The sequence below is a fragment of the Sus scrofa genome, chromosome 14 (genome assembly GCF_054392235.1).
Source record: "Sus scrofa isolate SSC_HxYL_T2T_F1_AM1 chromosome 14, Sscrofa_HxYL_maternal_Yorkshire_Landrace_v2.0, whole genome shotgun sequence".
Classification (NCBI taxonomy): domain Eukaryota; kingdom Metazoa; phylum Chordata; class Mammalia; order Artiodactyla; family Suidae; genus Sus; species Sus scrofa.
Window position 1 is genome coordinate 25,386,647 of NC_139396.1, and position 15,056 is coordinate 25,401,702.

Below are 15,056 nucleotides of genomic sequence, written 5' to 3' on the forward strand. Positions count from 1 at the left end.
AACTGGAAGAGTCACTTACCCTCCTCATCCTGCTCGCTCTCCACATAGCAGTGATCCTTGGCGTTTCGATTTGCAACCTTCCATCTAAGTTGGATTTTTGGACACCAGTTCCCATTCTACTCTAATGTGGCGAGACAACAAAGTGCATTTTTAAAACCATGCATTACAGTATTCTCAGGGTTTGGTACAGTCTCAGAAAGCCATCCATAAATATTCGAATTTTTACAATGTAGATGGAAAGGACATTAGGAGGCATTCTTGTCCAGTATCCTACTCAAGGAAGCAAATACCCCCAAAGCAACCCTAGCAGATGGACTTGCACTCCTCCCTTGTCCTTCTGATAGGAAAACCATAAAGATCTTCTGCTGTTCTCAGACTTTAAAATAAATTAGAATTCACTAACAATATTTTGAAATTTTGTCATCAAGATCAGTGAACATTCCCTGGGAATTCAGACTCTTAGAAGAAAATTTATCAATATTCAATGACACAGATTGTGCATCTCGAATTATGTTAGGGGCCATAATTACAAAAATCGTTCAACTGAAAGTTTGAGAATAATCCTGTGACTCTAAGGATAAGAGCACTGAAAGTCAAAAATCAATAATGTTCACCCAAAAAGTGGAAAATAACAAGAGTTGGCAAGGATGTGAAGAACCTGGAACTCTCATACCTCATTGGTGGGAATACAAACTGGCAGCTCCTGGGGGAAAGGTCGGAAATTCTTCAAGAAGTTAAACAGAGAATTCTATGATTTGACAACCCCACACCTAAGATACACCTGTAAGGATTGAAAATAGGGACTCAAATACATCTCCATGCATGTTCATTAGCAGCACTATTCATAATAGTTGAAAGGAGGAAATTGCCCAAATTTCCATGAATAGTTTTTTTTTGTCCCATCCAATAGTGGAATGGATGCTGGATAGGCTATGTTACATACCTACAGTGAACTATTTTCCAGCCATGCAGAGGATTAAAGTATTGATACATGCTACAATGTGGATGACTGTCAGAAACAGGATGCTTAATTCAAGAAGCCAGACACCGGAGTTCCTATCATAGCTCAGTGGTTAATGTATCTGACTAGTATCCATAAGGACGCAGGTTCAATCCCTGGCCTCGCTCAGTGGGTTAAGAATCTAACATTGCTATGAGCTGTGGTGTAGGTCAAAGAAGCGGCTCAGATCTGCTGTGGTTGTGGCGTAGACCGTCAGCTACAGCTTTGATTCGACCCCTGGGAACCTCTGTGTGTTGTGGATGCAGCCCTAAAAAGACAAAAGAGAAAAGAAAAGAAAAGAAAAGAAAAGAAAAGCTGGACACTAAAGTTTATGTATTGTATGATTTCATTGGTATGAAATACCCAGAATAGGTAAATTCATAGAAACTGAAAGCAGATTGCTATTCATCAGGGCTGGAACCAGGGAAGAATGAGAAGTGACTGCTCAATGAATACAAAGCTTCCTTTTGGGGTGATAAATATGTTTTAGGGAGTTCCCTGTGGCACAGAAGAAAAAACTCTGACTAGTGTCCATAAGGATTCGGGTTTGATCCCTGGCCTCGCTCAGTGGGTTAGGGATCTGTCATTGCCATGAGCTGTGGTGGAGGCTGCAGACTCAGCTCAGATCCTGAGTTGCTGCAGCGGTGGTCTAGGCCAGCAGCTGTAGCTCCTATTGGACCCCTAGACTGGGAACCTCCATGTGCCACAGGTGCGGCCCTTAAAAAAAAAAGAAAGCAAAAAAAAAATGTTTTAGAGGTAGATAGAGGTGGTGATTACATAGCATTATGAATGTACTAAATGCCAGTGAATAATTCACTTCAAAATACTAAAGACCTAAATAGACATTTCCCCAAAGAAAACATACAAATGGCCAATAGGCACATGAAAAGATGCTCTTTATTAGCAGTTATCAGAGAAATGCAAATCAAAACCACAATAAGATATCACCTCACACTGGTCAGATGGCCATCAATAAGAAGTCTACAAATAATAAATCCTGGAGAGCATGTGGAAAAAAGGGAACTCTACTACATGTGTCGGTGGGAATGTAAATTGGTGGAGCCACTATGGAAAATAGTACAGAAGTCCCTCAAAAAACCTAAATATAGACTTACAATAGCAATCCCACTCCTGATGAATATCAGGACAAAACTATAATTCAAAAAGATACATGCATCCCTATGTTCATAGCAGCACTGGTTATAATAGACAATGCGGAAGCAATCTAAATGTTCATCAACAGATGAATGGCTAAAGAAGATATAAGGTGTGTATGTGTGTGTGTGTATACATATACATACACTCACAATGGAATACTACTCAGCCACAAAAAAGAAATAATGCCATTTGCAGCTACGTGGATGCAGTTGGAGATTTTCATACTAAGCTAAGTAAGTCAGATAGAGAAAGACAAATGTAATATGATATCACTCATATGTGGAATCTAAACTATAACATAAATGAGCTTCCACGAATCAGAAACTGACTCAAAGCCATAGAGGATAGGCTTGCGGTTGACCAGGGGGAGGGGGTGGTGGGGGTGGAATAGACTGGGAGATTGAGATTAGCAGATACAAACTATTATGTACAGAATGGATAAAAAACAAGGTCCTACTGTATAGCATAGGGAGCTATATTAATGGAAAAGAATATGCAAAATATGTATAACTAAATCATCAATATGTATATATGTATAACTGAATCACTTTGCTATATAGTAGCAACCAATGCATTGTAAATCAACTATATTTCAATAAAATAATTTTTAAATGAAAAATGTTATGTTTTATGAATTTTACCTAAATCGAAACTTGAGAAAAAAATTTTAAAAGGTCTCTATTCAAGCTTCATTTCGAAGACTAATCGTTCACGTGTCTTTGAGCAAAGTTGATTCACGTCTTTGGCGCCAAGTCTTCCCATCGACATGTAACTCCAGTAAAGCTGGTCTACCTTGTGGCCAGTCTCAGACCATGTCCTATCCAGAAGCACAAGCTTGATGTCCCACAAGAACAGAAAAATATTTAAAGTATTTCTGGGCTAAAATCATCCCTAGAAACTGCATCTAAGACTGTCTCTCACCTACTATGCAACAAGATAACTTTTTAAAATAAAAATGTCGTCCCTTCCGCCACACAAAGAACTACTAGTAGACAACAAACAGACCCCCAACTGACCCATCACTTTTTTTGTAGATAAAGTTTTATCGGCACACAGCCACACCCCTGTGACAATGCATTTTCTATGGTTGCTTTCAGGTTTCAACTCAGAGCTGAGCCAGAGCTGGCAAAGCCCAACATATTTACTATCTCACCCTTTCCATAAAAAGCTTACCAGCCTCTATTAGAGAATATACTAATAAGAAATTGTCAGCAAAACAATAACTTGGGATAAAACAACAAAATGGCATGGAAAGTGACGCGGAAGCCCTAAGGAAAAAGAAACAAACTCAGGAGCTCCCATCATGGCTCAGTGGTTAACGAATCTGACTAGGAACCATGAGGTTTCGGGTTCGGTCCCTGGCCTTGCTCAGTGGGTTAACGATCCGGCCTTGCCAGGAGCTGTGGTGTAGGTCGCAGGTGCGGCTCGGATCCCACGTTGCTGTTGCTCTGGCGTAGGCCAGTGGCTACAGCTCCGATTGGACCCCTAGCCTGGGAACCTCCATATGCCGTGGGAGCGGCCCTAGAAAAGGCAAAAAAGATAAACAAAACAAAACAAAACAAAACAAACAAACTCAGTCCAAAACATCATTTGTAATCAGGAAATCCACTGAAAAGTAAGAAACATAACAGACACCTCTGGAAACCAAATTACTGCCAAAGAAAAGTTGTCTAGACAATCATTGTGAACATTAAAAATGAAAAATTAAATTAAAATTTAAAAAAAAGTGTCAGAGAGATTAAGTGGGGAAATGTCACTTAAATATCCTAACTCTCATATCTTAATGTTTTTAAATCTCCCTTTTTAAACTTAAAGGAATCTTTCAGGAAAAGCTCTCCCCTGTGGTGACAACAAAGTTGTTTGAAGTTCAGAGATTCTTACAATTTAACGCCAGGATCTTTTTCTTCAGTGAAGATCAATTAAAATTAAATTAATTACATTTATTTTAAAATAGGATCCTTGGAGTTCCCGTCGAGGAGCAGCAGAAACAAATCCGACTAGGAACCATGAGGTTTCGGGTTCAATCCCCGACTTCGCTCAGTGGGTTAAGGATCTGGCATTGCTGTGAACTGAGGTGTAGGTCACAGACACAGCTTGGATCTGGCATTGCTGTGGCTGTGGTGTAGGCTGGCAGCAACAGCTCCGATTAGACCCCTAGCCTGGAAACCTCCACATGCCACAGGTGTGGCCCTAAAAAGACAAAAGACCAAAATAAATAAATAAATAAATAAAATAAAATAGTTTCCTTATGTGACTCTGTTTCCCTGAAAGCACACACCCTTCTATCTGTATATTTGTAGAGGAAGATTCCAGAATGATGTTCACCTACTTATAATGATGCTCATTTCTGGGTGGTACAATTTGTAGTCATTTTGACTTTCATCTTTGTATTTTCCTATATTTGTTTAAAAATAAATCATTCAGGGAGTTCCCATGGTGGCTCAGTGGCAACAAACCTGACTAGTATCCATGAGGAGGCAGGTTTGATCCCCGGCCTTACTCAGTGGGTTAAGGATCGGATGTTGCCATGAGCTGTGGTGTAGGTCACAGATGCGCCTTGTATCCTGAGTTACAGTGGCTGTGGTGTAGGCTGCCAGCTGCAGCTCCAATTCAACCCGTAGTCTGGGAACTTCCATGTGCCGAGGATGGGACCCTGAAAAAGAAAAAAGAAGAAAAAAAGAAAAATAAATCATCCATTCTTTTTTTTTTTTTTTTTTTTTTTTTTACAAAAAAGGAGGTTTTTATCTTTAAAATCCAACTCAAGGCCAATAGCCAAACTGTATTCTTTTTTTCCTTCCAATTTTATTGAGATATAATTGACATACGGCCGTGTATAAGTTTAAGAGGTATAGCATAATGATTTGATTTACACACATCATGAAATTATTACCACAATGCATTCCACGAACATTCACCCTCTCGTGTAGAAACAAAATTAAAGAAATAGAAAAAAATATTCCTTCTTTGTCATGAGAACTCTTAAGATTGACTATTTCAGCAACTTTTACACGGACCACACATCAGTGTTAATTATGTTTGGCACGTTGTACACCACATCTCTAGTACTTATGCAGCTTATTACTGGAAGTTTATCCCTTTTGACCGACTATATTCAACTCTCCCTCATCCCACCCCGACCCGACTCCCTTCGCCACCAATCTAATCTTTTTCTATGAGTTTGTTTGCTGGCTTGCTTGCTTTTGAAGTGTCATTGACCTACCGCATTTTGTTAGTTCCTGATCCACAACGTAGTCATTCATTATTTCTATACACTTCAGAATGATCACGATGAATCTTGTCACCACCTGTCACCATAGAAACAGACGACATAATTATTGACCGTGTTCCCCAAACTGTACATTTCATACTTGAGACTCAGTTCTTTATTTATTTATTTTGTGTCCATACCTTCAGCATTTGGAAATTCCCCAGCTAGGGGGTCAAATCAGAGCTACAGCTGCCAGCCACAGGCACAGCAACTCAGGATCCAAGCTGCATCTGCGACCTACACCACAGCTCATGGCAACACTGGATCCTTAACCCACTGAGTGAGGCCAGGGATGGAACCCATGTCTTCATGGATCCTAGTTGGTTCTTTACTGCTGATCCAGGACAGGAACTCCCTGCGACTCATTTATTTTGCAGCTAGAAGTTTGTACTTTTTAATCTCCCTCAACTATTTCTCTCCTTCCCCACCATTCTTTACCCCTCTGACAACCACCTCTTTGTTCTCTAATCTATGACTCTGTTTCTGTTTTGTTATATTTGTTCATTTGTTAAGTTTTCCATATTCCACATATAAATGAAATTATACAGAAATTATACAGTATTTATCTTTCTCTACCTGACAATTCTCTAAGCATAATACCTTCTAGGTCCATCCATGTCGTTGCAAATGGCAAGATTTCATTCTTTTTGTTATGGCTAATATTGCATTGTAAGTGTATATATACACACACACTCACTGACACACATACACACACACACTATATCTTCTTTTTTTTTTTTTTTTTTTTTTTTTTTTTTTTATTAAATTTTATTTTCCCACTGTACAGCAAGGGGGTCTGGTTATCCTTACATGTATACATTACAATTACAGTTTTTCCCCCACCATTTCTTCTGTTGCAACATGAGTATCTAGACATAGTTCTCAATGCTATTCAGCGGGATCTCCTTGTAAATCTATTCTACGTTGTGACTGATAAGCCCAAGCTCCCGATCCCTCCCACTCCCTCCCCCTCCCATCAGGCAACCACAAGTCTCTTCTCCAAGTCCATGATTAATTTTCTTTTCTGAGGAGATGTTCATTTGTGCTGGATATTAGATTCCAGTTATAAGTGATGTCATATGGTATTTGTCTTTGTCTTTCTGGCTCATTTCACTCAGTATGAGATTCTCTAGTTCCATCCATGTTGCTGCAAATGGCATGATGTCATCCTTTTTTTATGGCTGAGTAGTATTCCATCGTGTATATATACCACATCTTCCGAATCCAATCCTCTGTCGATGGACATTTGGATTGTTTCCATGTCCTGGCTATTGTGAATAGTGCTGCAATGAACATGCGGGTGCATGTGTCTCTTTTAAGTAGAGCTTTGTCCGGATAGATGCCCAAGAGTGGGATTGCAGGGTCATATGGAAGTTCTATGTATAGATTTCTAAGGTATCTCCAAACTGTTCTCCATAGTGGCTGTACCAGTTTACATTCCCACCAACAGTGCAGGAGGGTTCCCTTTTCTCCACAGCCCCTCCAGCACTTGTTACTTGTGGATTTATTAATGATGGCCATTCTGACTGGTGTGAGGTGGTATCTCATGGTAGTTTTGATTTGCATTTCTCTTATAATCAGCGATGTTGAGCATTTTTTCATGTGTTTGTTGGCCATCTGTATATCTTCCTTGGAGAAATGTCTATTCAGGTCTTTTGCCCATTTTTCCATTGATTGATTGGTTTTTTTGCTGTTGAGTTGTATAAGTTGCTTGTATATTCTAGAGATTAAGCCCTTGTCAGTTGCATCATTTGAAACTATTTTCTCCCATTCTGTAAGTTGTCTTTTTGTTTTCTTTTGGGTTTCCTTTGCTGTGCAAAAGCTTTTCAGTTTGATGAGGTCCCATGGGTTTATTTTTGCTCTAGTTTCTATTGCTTTGGGAGACTGACCTGAGAAAATATTCATGATGTTGATGTCAGAGAGTGTTTTGCCTATGTTTTCTTCTAGGAGTTTGATGGTGTCCTGTCGTATATTTAAGTCTTTCAGCCATTTGGAGTTTATTTTTGTGCATGGTGTGAGGGTGTGTTCTAGTTTCATTGCTTTGCATACAGCTGTCCAGGTTTCCCAGCAATGCTTGCTGAATAGACTTTCCTTTTCCCATTTGATGTTCTTGCCTCCCTTGTCAAAGATCAATTGACCATAGGTGTCAGGGTTAATTTCCAGATTCTCTATTCTGTTCCATTGGTCTGTCTGTCTGTTTTGATACCAGTACCACACTGTTTTGATGACTGTGGCTTTGTAGTATTTCTTGAAGTCTGGGAGAGTGATGCCTCCTGCTTGGTTTTTGTTTCTCAGGATTGCTTTGGCGATTCTCGGTCTTTTGTGGTTCCATATAAATGTTTGGATTGTTTGTTCTAGTTCTGTGAAAAATGTCGTGGGTAATTTGATAGGGATTGCATTGAATCTGTAGATTGCTTTGGGTAGGATGGCCATTTTCACAATATTGATTTTTCCAATCCAGGAACATGGAATATCTTTCCATTTTTTTACATCTTCTTTGATTTCTTTGATTAAGGTTTTATAGTTCTCGGCATATAGGTCCTTTACCTCTTTGGTTAGGTGTATTCCGAGGTATTTGATTTTGTGAGGTACAATTTTAAAAGGTATCATTTTTTTGTATTCCTTTTCTAATGTTTCATTGCTGGTATACAGAAATGCAACTGACTTCTGAATGTTAATCTTATATCCTGCCACTTTGCTGAATTTATTAATCAGTTCAAGGAGTTTTGGGGTTGAGTCCTTAGGGTTTTCTAGGTATAGAATCATGTCATCTGCATACAGTGACAGTTTGATCTCTTCTCTTCCTATATGGATGCCTTTGATTTCTTTTGTTTGTCTAATTGCTGTGGCTAAGACTTCCAAAACGATGTTGAAGAGCAGTGGTGAGAGTGGGCATCCCTGTCTTGTTCCAGATTTGAGTGAGAAGGCTTTCAGTTTTTCCCCATTGAGGATTATATTTGCTGTGGGTTTATCATAAATGGCTTTGATTATATTCAGGAATGTTCCCTCTATACCCACTTTGGCGAGGGTCTTGATCATGAATGGATGTTGAACTTTGTCAAATGCTTTTTCTGCATCTATTGAGATGATCATATGATTTTTGACTTTTTTTTTGTTAATGTGGTGTATGATGTTGATTGATTTGCGTATGTTGAACCATCCTTGTGAACCTGGGATGAACCCAACCTGGTCATGGTGTATAATTTTTTTGATATGTTGTTGGATTCGGTTGGCTAAGATTTTGTTGAGAAGTTTTGCATCTATATTCATCAATGATATTGGGCGATAGTTTTCTTTTTTGGTGGTATCTCTGCCTGGTTTTGGAATGAGGGTGATGGTGGCCTCATAGAATGTCTTTGGGAGTATTCCTTCTTCTTCAACCTTTTGAAAGAGTTTAAGGAGGATGGGCACCAATTCCTCTTTATATGTTTGATAGAATTCACCTGTGAAGCCATCTGGTCCTGGGCTTTTATTTGTAGGGAGTGATTTTATGACCTCTTCAATTTCATTTCTAGTGATTGGTCTGTTCAGTTGGTCTGTTTCTGCTTGACTCAGTTTTGGCAGGCTGTAAGATTCTAGAAAATTGTCCATTTCTTCCAGATTGTCAAACTTATTGCCATATAGTTGTTCATAGTATTCTCTTATGGTTTTTTGTATTTCTGCTGTATCCGTTGTGATTTCTCCTTTTTCATTTATAATTTTGGTGATTTGGGTTCTTTCTCTCCTCTTTTTAGTGAGTCTGGCCAGGGGTTTATCAATTTTGTTCACCTTTTCAAAGAACCAGCTCTTGGTTTTATTAATTTTCTCTATTGTTTTTTGAGTCTCTATTTTATTGATTTCTTCTTTGATCTTTACAATTTCCTTCCTTCTGCTGACTTTAGGACTTCTTTGTTCTTCTTTTTCTAATTCATTTAGGTGGAGGGTTAAGTTGTCAATTTGGGATCTTTCTTCTTTTTTGAGAAAGGCCTGGATTGCTATAAATTTCCCTCTGAGCACTGCTTTCGCAGCATCCCATAGATTTTGAGAGGTTGTGTCTTCATTATCATTTGTTTCAAGATAGTTTTTAATTTCCTTCTTGATTTCCTCATTGACCCATTGGTTTTTTAGTAGCATGTTGTTTAGTCTCCATGGAGTAGGTTTTTTCTCTTTCCTTTTCCCATGGTTGATTTCTAATTTCATGGCATTGTGGTCAGAGAAGATACTTGAGATAATTTCTATGCTCCTAAATTTATTGAGATTCGCTTTATGTCCCAATATGTGGTCGATTCTTGAGAATGTTCCATGAGCATTTGAGAAGAATGTGTATTCTGATTTTTTTGGATGTAGTGTCCTGAAGATATCAATTAAGTCTAACTTTTCTATTGTTTCCTTTAGGATCTCTGTTGCTTTATTGGTTTTCTGTCTAGAGGATCTGTCCATTGATGTGAGGGGGGTATTTAGGTCTCCTACTATGATTGTATTCTCATCAATATCTCCCTTTATGTCTGTTAATATTTGTTGTATGTATCTGGGTGCTCCTATGTTTGGGGCATATATGTTGATGATAGTAACATCCTCTCCTTGGATGGATCCCTTAATCATTAAATAGTGTCCTTCTTTGTCTTTCTTTATGTCTTTTGTTTTAAAGTCTATTTTGTCTGATATGAGCGTTGCAACTCCTGCTTTTCTGTCATGTCTATTGGCATGAAATACTTTTCCCCAGCCTTTCACTTTCAATCTATATGTATCTTTTGTCCTAAGGTGAGTTTCTTGTAGGCAGCATATTGAAGGTTTTTGCCTTTTTATCCACTCAGCCACTCTGTGTCTTTTGATTGGGGCATTCAGTCCATTGACATTTAAGGTGATAATTGATAGATGATTATTTATTGCCATTTGATCCTCGTGTTCCAGTTGATTCTATGGTTCTCCATTCTTCTTTTTTTTTTTTTTTTTTTTTTGGTTGGATGGTCTCCTGTTATTATCTGCTTGAGTGTATTTTTTTTTTTCATTTTTTGCAAATGCAATATTTGGTTTTGGCTTGTGGTTGCCCTGTTTTTTAAGTATGCTAACCCCTTCCCATAATTGTGTGTTTTAGCCTGATGGTCCTGTAAGTTCAAACACTTCATTATTATATTAAAATTAAGAAGAGAGACATACATACAAACAAAAAGGATTATTTACCTCCTAACATCCCTTGCCCACATTTTATGGTTTTGATGACTCTTTTATTTTTTTCCTTTTTTTTAATTTTATTTTGTTTGAAGCATGTTCATGATTAAATCTGTATGCTGGCTTATTTGAGTGACTGCTCTCTGATTGTATCTTCCTCAGTCCTAGTTCTTCCTCTTCTTCTTCTTCTTCTTTTTTTTTTTTCTTTTCTTTTTTCTTCCCTTTCCTTCCTTTCTTTTTGGTTTAGAGAAGCCCTTTCAATATTTCCTTTAACCTGGGCTTTGTGTTGCTGTATTCTTTAAGTTTTTGTTTGTTGGGAAAAATTTTTATTTCCCCTTCTATTTTAAATGATATTCTTGCTGGATAAAGTATTCTAGGTTGCATATTTTTTCCTTTGAGCACTTTAAATATCTCTTGCCATTCCCTCCTGGCCTGTAGTGTTTCTGTAGAGAAATCAGCTGATATTCTTATGGGGGTTCCCTTGTAGGTAACATTCTGTTTTTCTCTTGCTGCCTTTAGGATCCTCTCTTTATCACTAACTTTTGCCATTTTTATTATGATGTGTCTTGGTGTGGGTCTGTTTGGGTTCAGTTTGTTTGGGGCCCTCTGTGCTTCTTGTATCTTGAATCCAGTATCCTTTAGATTTGGGAAGTTTCCAGCGATAATTTCTTCAAATATATTTTCCATTCCTTTATCTTTTTCTACTCCTTCTGGAATTCCTATTATGCGTAGATTGGCCCGTTTTATATTATCCCATAGGTCTCTTATATTGCTTTCCAGTTTTTTGATTCGGTTTTCTGTCTGTTGACCAGATTGAGTGATTTCCATTATTCTATCTTCCATATCACTGGTTCGTTCTTCTGCATTATTCATTCTGGTTTTTACTGCCCCTAGTTCAGTTTGCATCTCTGCAAATGAATGTTCTAGTTTTTCTTGGCTCCTCCTTATATTTTCTAGCTCCTTTCTGAGGGTATCTGCATTGCTGTTCATATCTTCTCTTAATTCCTTCAGTATTTTCACTATTTCTCTTTTGAACTCCAGGTCTGTCAGACTGCAGAGATCAGTTTCATTGTTGACTGTTTTAGGTGAGTTCTCCTGTTGGTTTGACTGGGGGTGGTTTCTCAGCTTCTTCATCTTGCTTGTTGTCTTCTTTCTCCTGAGGGAGTTGTACTCTCCGTTATCGGGTAGTGTTTGCCTTGTCACTGCCCTGGAATATTTCCTGAGGGCTGTCGTTGTTGGTCAATCTTTTTTTGAGGCAGTGTGGCTTTTCTGGAGTGTTGATGGGACTAACAGTGTTTCTTTGAAGCAAAGGAGGACTTCCTGAGGGCAGACAGGACTGGGAGGTCCACCCCACGATGGTAGCAGATTTCACTTGGTTCTCAGCACCCCCTGGGGTCTTGGGCGGGTAGCAGGGCCCTTGGAGACTCAAGAGGTTCCTCCCCAGGGCAGCCCGACTCAGAAAGACCGTCTGAGATCTTTTCCCGATTCCGCCAGGCTTGTTGCAGCTTTTCTGGGCTGCAGGGGGTCCTGCCTGGAGCTGGCAGTCCTATGCAGCTGGTCCACTAGGTCTCAGCACCCCTTGGGGTCTTGGGCGGGTAGCAGGGCCTTTGGAGGCTCAAGAGGCTCCTCCCCAGAACAGCCCGACTCAGAAAGACCGTCTGAGATCTTTTCCCAAGTCGGCCAGGCTTGTTGCAGCTTTTCTGGGCTGCAGGGGGTCCTGCCTGGAGCTGGCAGTCCTATGCAGCTGGTCCACTAGGTCTCAGCACCCCCTGGGGTCTTGGGCGGGTAGCAGGGCCCTTGGAGGCTCAAGAGGCTCCTCCCCAGGACAGCCTGACTCAGAAAGACCGTCTGAGATCTTTTCCCGATTCGGCCAGGCTTGTTGCAGCTTTTCTGGGCTGCAGGGGGTCCTGCCTGGAGCTGGCAGTCCTATGCAGCTGGTCCACTAGGTCTCAGCACCCCCTGGGGTCTTGGGCGGGTAGCAGGGCCCTTGGAGACTCAAGAGGCTCCTCCCCAGAACAGCCCGACTCAGAAAGACCGTCTGAGATCTTTTCCCAAGTCGGCCAGGCTTGTTGCAGCTTTTCTGGGCTGCAGGGGGTCCTGCCTGGAGCTGGCAGTCCTATGCAGCTGGTCCACTAGGTCTCAGCACCCCCTGGGGTCTTGGGCGGGTAGCAGGGCCCTTGGAGGCTCAAGAGGCTCCTCCCCAGGACAGCCCGACTCAGAAAGACCGTCTGAGATCTTTTCCCAAGTCGGCCAGGCTTGTTGCAGCTTTTCTGGGCTGCAGGGGGTCCTGCCTGGAGCTGGCAGTCCTATGCAGCTGGTCCACTAGGTCTCAGCACCCCCTGGGGTCTTGGGCGGGTAGCAGGGCCCTTGGAGGCTCAAGAGGCTCCTCCCCAGGACAGCCTGACTCAGAGAGACCGTCTGAGATCTTTTCCCAAGTCGGCCAGGCTTGTTGCAGCTTTTCTGGGCTGCAGGGGGTCCTGCCTGGAGCTGGCAGTCCTATGCAGCTGGTCCACTAGGTCTCAGCACCCCCTGGGGTCTTGGGCGGGTAGCAGGGCCCTTGGAGACTCAAGAGGCTCCTCCCCAGGACAGCCCGACTCCGAAAGACCGTCTGAGATCTTTTCCCGATTCGGCCAGGCTTGTTGCAGCTTTTCTGGGCTGCAGGGGGTCCTGCCTGGAGCTGGCAGTCCTATGCAGCTGGTCCACTAGGTCTTAGCACCCCCTGGGGTCTTGGGCGTGTAGCAAGGCCCTTGGAGACTCAAGAGGCTCCTCCCCGGGGGAGCCCGTCTCAGAAAAACCGTCGGAGAATTAGGTCGATCTATTCACGGCCTGGCTAGGCTTGTTCTAGCTTTTCTGGGCTGCAGGCCTTTTCTAGGGGGCTGGTGGTGTTTGGTGCTGCTCTGTGGAAGTGTAGCCCCTCCAAAGGGCAAGCAGGCCTGTGCAGGGAGAGCCCCTGCGGTGGTAGGCTTCAGGCAATTGTTGAGGCCAGCCCTCCTGGATGGCAGGCAGCCCCAGGTTCGGCGAGAGCGTAGGGAGTGGCGGGGGTGGGGGGAGGGAATGCACTGGGAAGCACAGCTTTCTGCTAGCTAGCGGGCCTGTAAGCTTGTTGTGGCGTGGGGGGTATTCTATGGGGACCCACCCCTTCTTCTCTCCCCTCCCCAGCACGGGCGCAGACCAGGCTCTTCTCTCAGGTTCCCTCTGAGGCGGCTTTCCACTTCCCCGCCCCTAGAGTATTGCTCCCTTCCTCTGCGACAGCTTTGTTTTCTAGTCTCCCAGGCAGTCTCTGCCCCGTCAAATGGTTTAGAGACCTCCCAAGCAGTTTCCGCTCTTCCCCGCCCCCCTAGCCCGGGGACTAATCTCTGGAGCCGAGGTCTCGGTGCCCAGCCCCCCCCCCCCCAGGCGTCCCCCGGCCCTTTCTTGGGGACTAACCTTCGGAGGCGAGGTCTCGGTGCCCAGCCCCAACCCAGGCGTCCCCCGGCCCCCTCTCGGGGACCAACCTTCAGAGCTGAGGTCTCGGTGCCCAGCCCCCACCCAGGCGTCTCCCGGCCCTTTCCCGGGGACTAACCTCTGGAGCCGAGGATTCGGTGCCCAGCCCCCACCCAGGCGTCTCAATTTTTGGTGACTGTGCCCGTAGTTCAGATGGTCCGTTGGGTTCTTGATCGTTTTTCCGTACTCCGACTTACTGCTACACTCTTCTCTGCATCTGGAGATTCCTCCGGTTCGCTTGATCTTTCGCCCGGTAGGAGACTTTCCAGGGTGCGGGATCCCTTTCTCCTCCGCAGTTCCCTTTCGGGAGCGCCCGTCCCGCTCGGATTCACCTTCTCTCACTCTCCTCTTTTCTCCCGTTCTGCCCAATAATGTCACGAATTTCTTGCCGTTATTGGAGTTTAGGTTCCTCTGTCAGCGATTGGTTGTTGTTCTGTGCGAGTCATTTCTTCTGTAGATGTGCTTTTTTTGTTGTGTTTGTGGGAGAGGGCGAGCGTGTCCCCCTACTCCTCCGCCATCTTGTCTCTCACTATATCTTCTTTATTCATCTGTTAATGCATACTTAGGTTTGTTTTCATATCTTGGCTTCTGTAAATAATGCTGTAATGAGCATAGAGATGCATATATCTTTTTGAGTTAGTGTTTTTGTTTTCTTCAATTACATACCAAGGAGTGAAATTGCTGGATCATATGGTAGTTCTAGTTTTCAGTTTTTGAGGATTCTCCATGCTGTTTTCCATAGTAGTTGCACAAATACACGTTCCCACCAACAGTGCACTAAGGCTCCCTTTTCTCCACAGCCTCAGCAACACATTCTTTGTTGTCTTTTTGATAATCGCCGTTCTGACAGGTGTGTGGTGATATCTCACTGTGATTTTGATTTACATTTCCCTGATGATGAGTGATGTTGAGCATCTTTTCATGTGCCTGTTGGCCATCTGTAGGCACGTATTTTTGTTTGGAAAATGCTAAAGCATTATATTTTTTGTGTTGACATAT

At 42.3% G+C, this 15,056-nt stretch overlaps 1 long non-coding RNA gene across 2 annotated transcripts in view; it reads right to left on the reverse strand.

Annotated features, from left to right (window-relative positions):
• Nucleotides 1–14,585, reverse strand: part of LOC146396416 (uncharacterized) — a 31,123-nt gene extending 16,538 nt beyond the window's left edge. Inside the window, exons 1-4 of one of the 2 annotated variants that reach the window (XR_014826438.1) lie at nucleotides 14,137–14,585; nucleotides 5,379–5,463; nucleotides 674–781; nucleotides 20–121 (exon numbers count right to left, since the gene is read on the reverse strand). This is a non-coding gene — a long non-coding RNA (uncharacterized LOC146396416). The remainder of the gene's footprint in view (nucleotides 1–19; nucleotides 122–673; nucleotides 782–5,378; nucleotides 5,464–14,136) is intronic. The other variant, XR_014826437.1, reaches the window with a different exon arrangement.
• Between the last annotated feature and the right edge of the window lie 471 nt (nucleotides 14,586–15,056).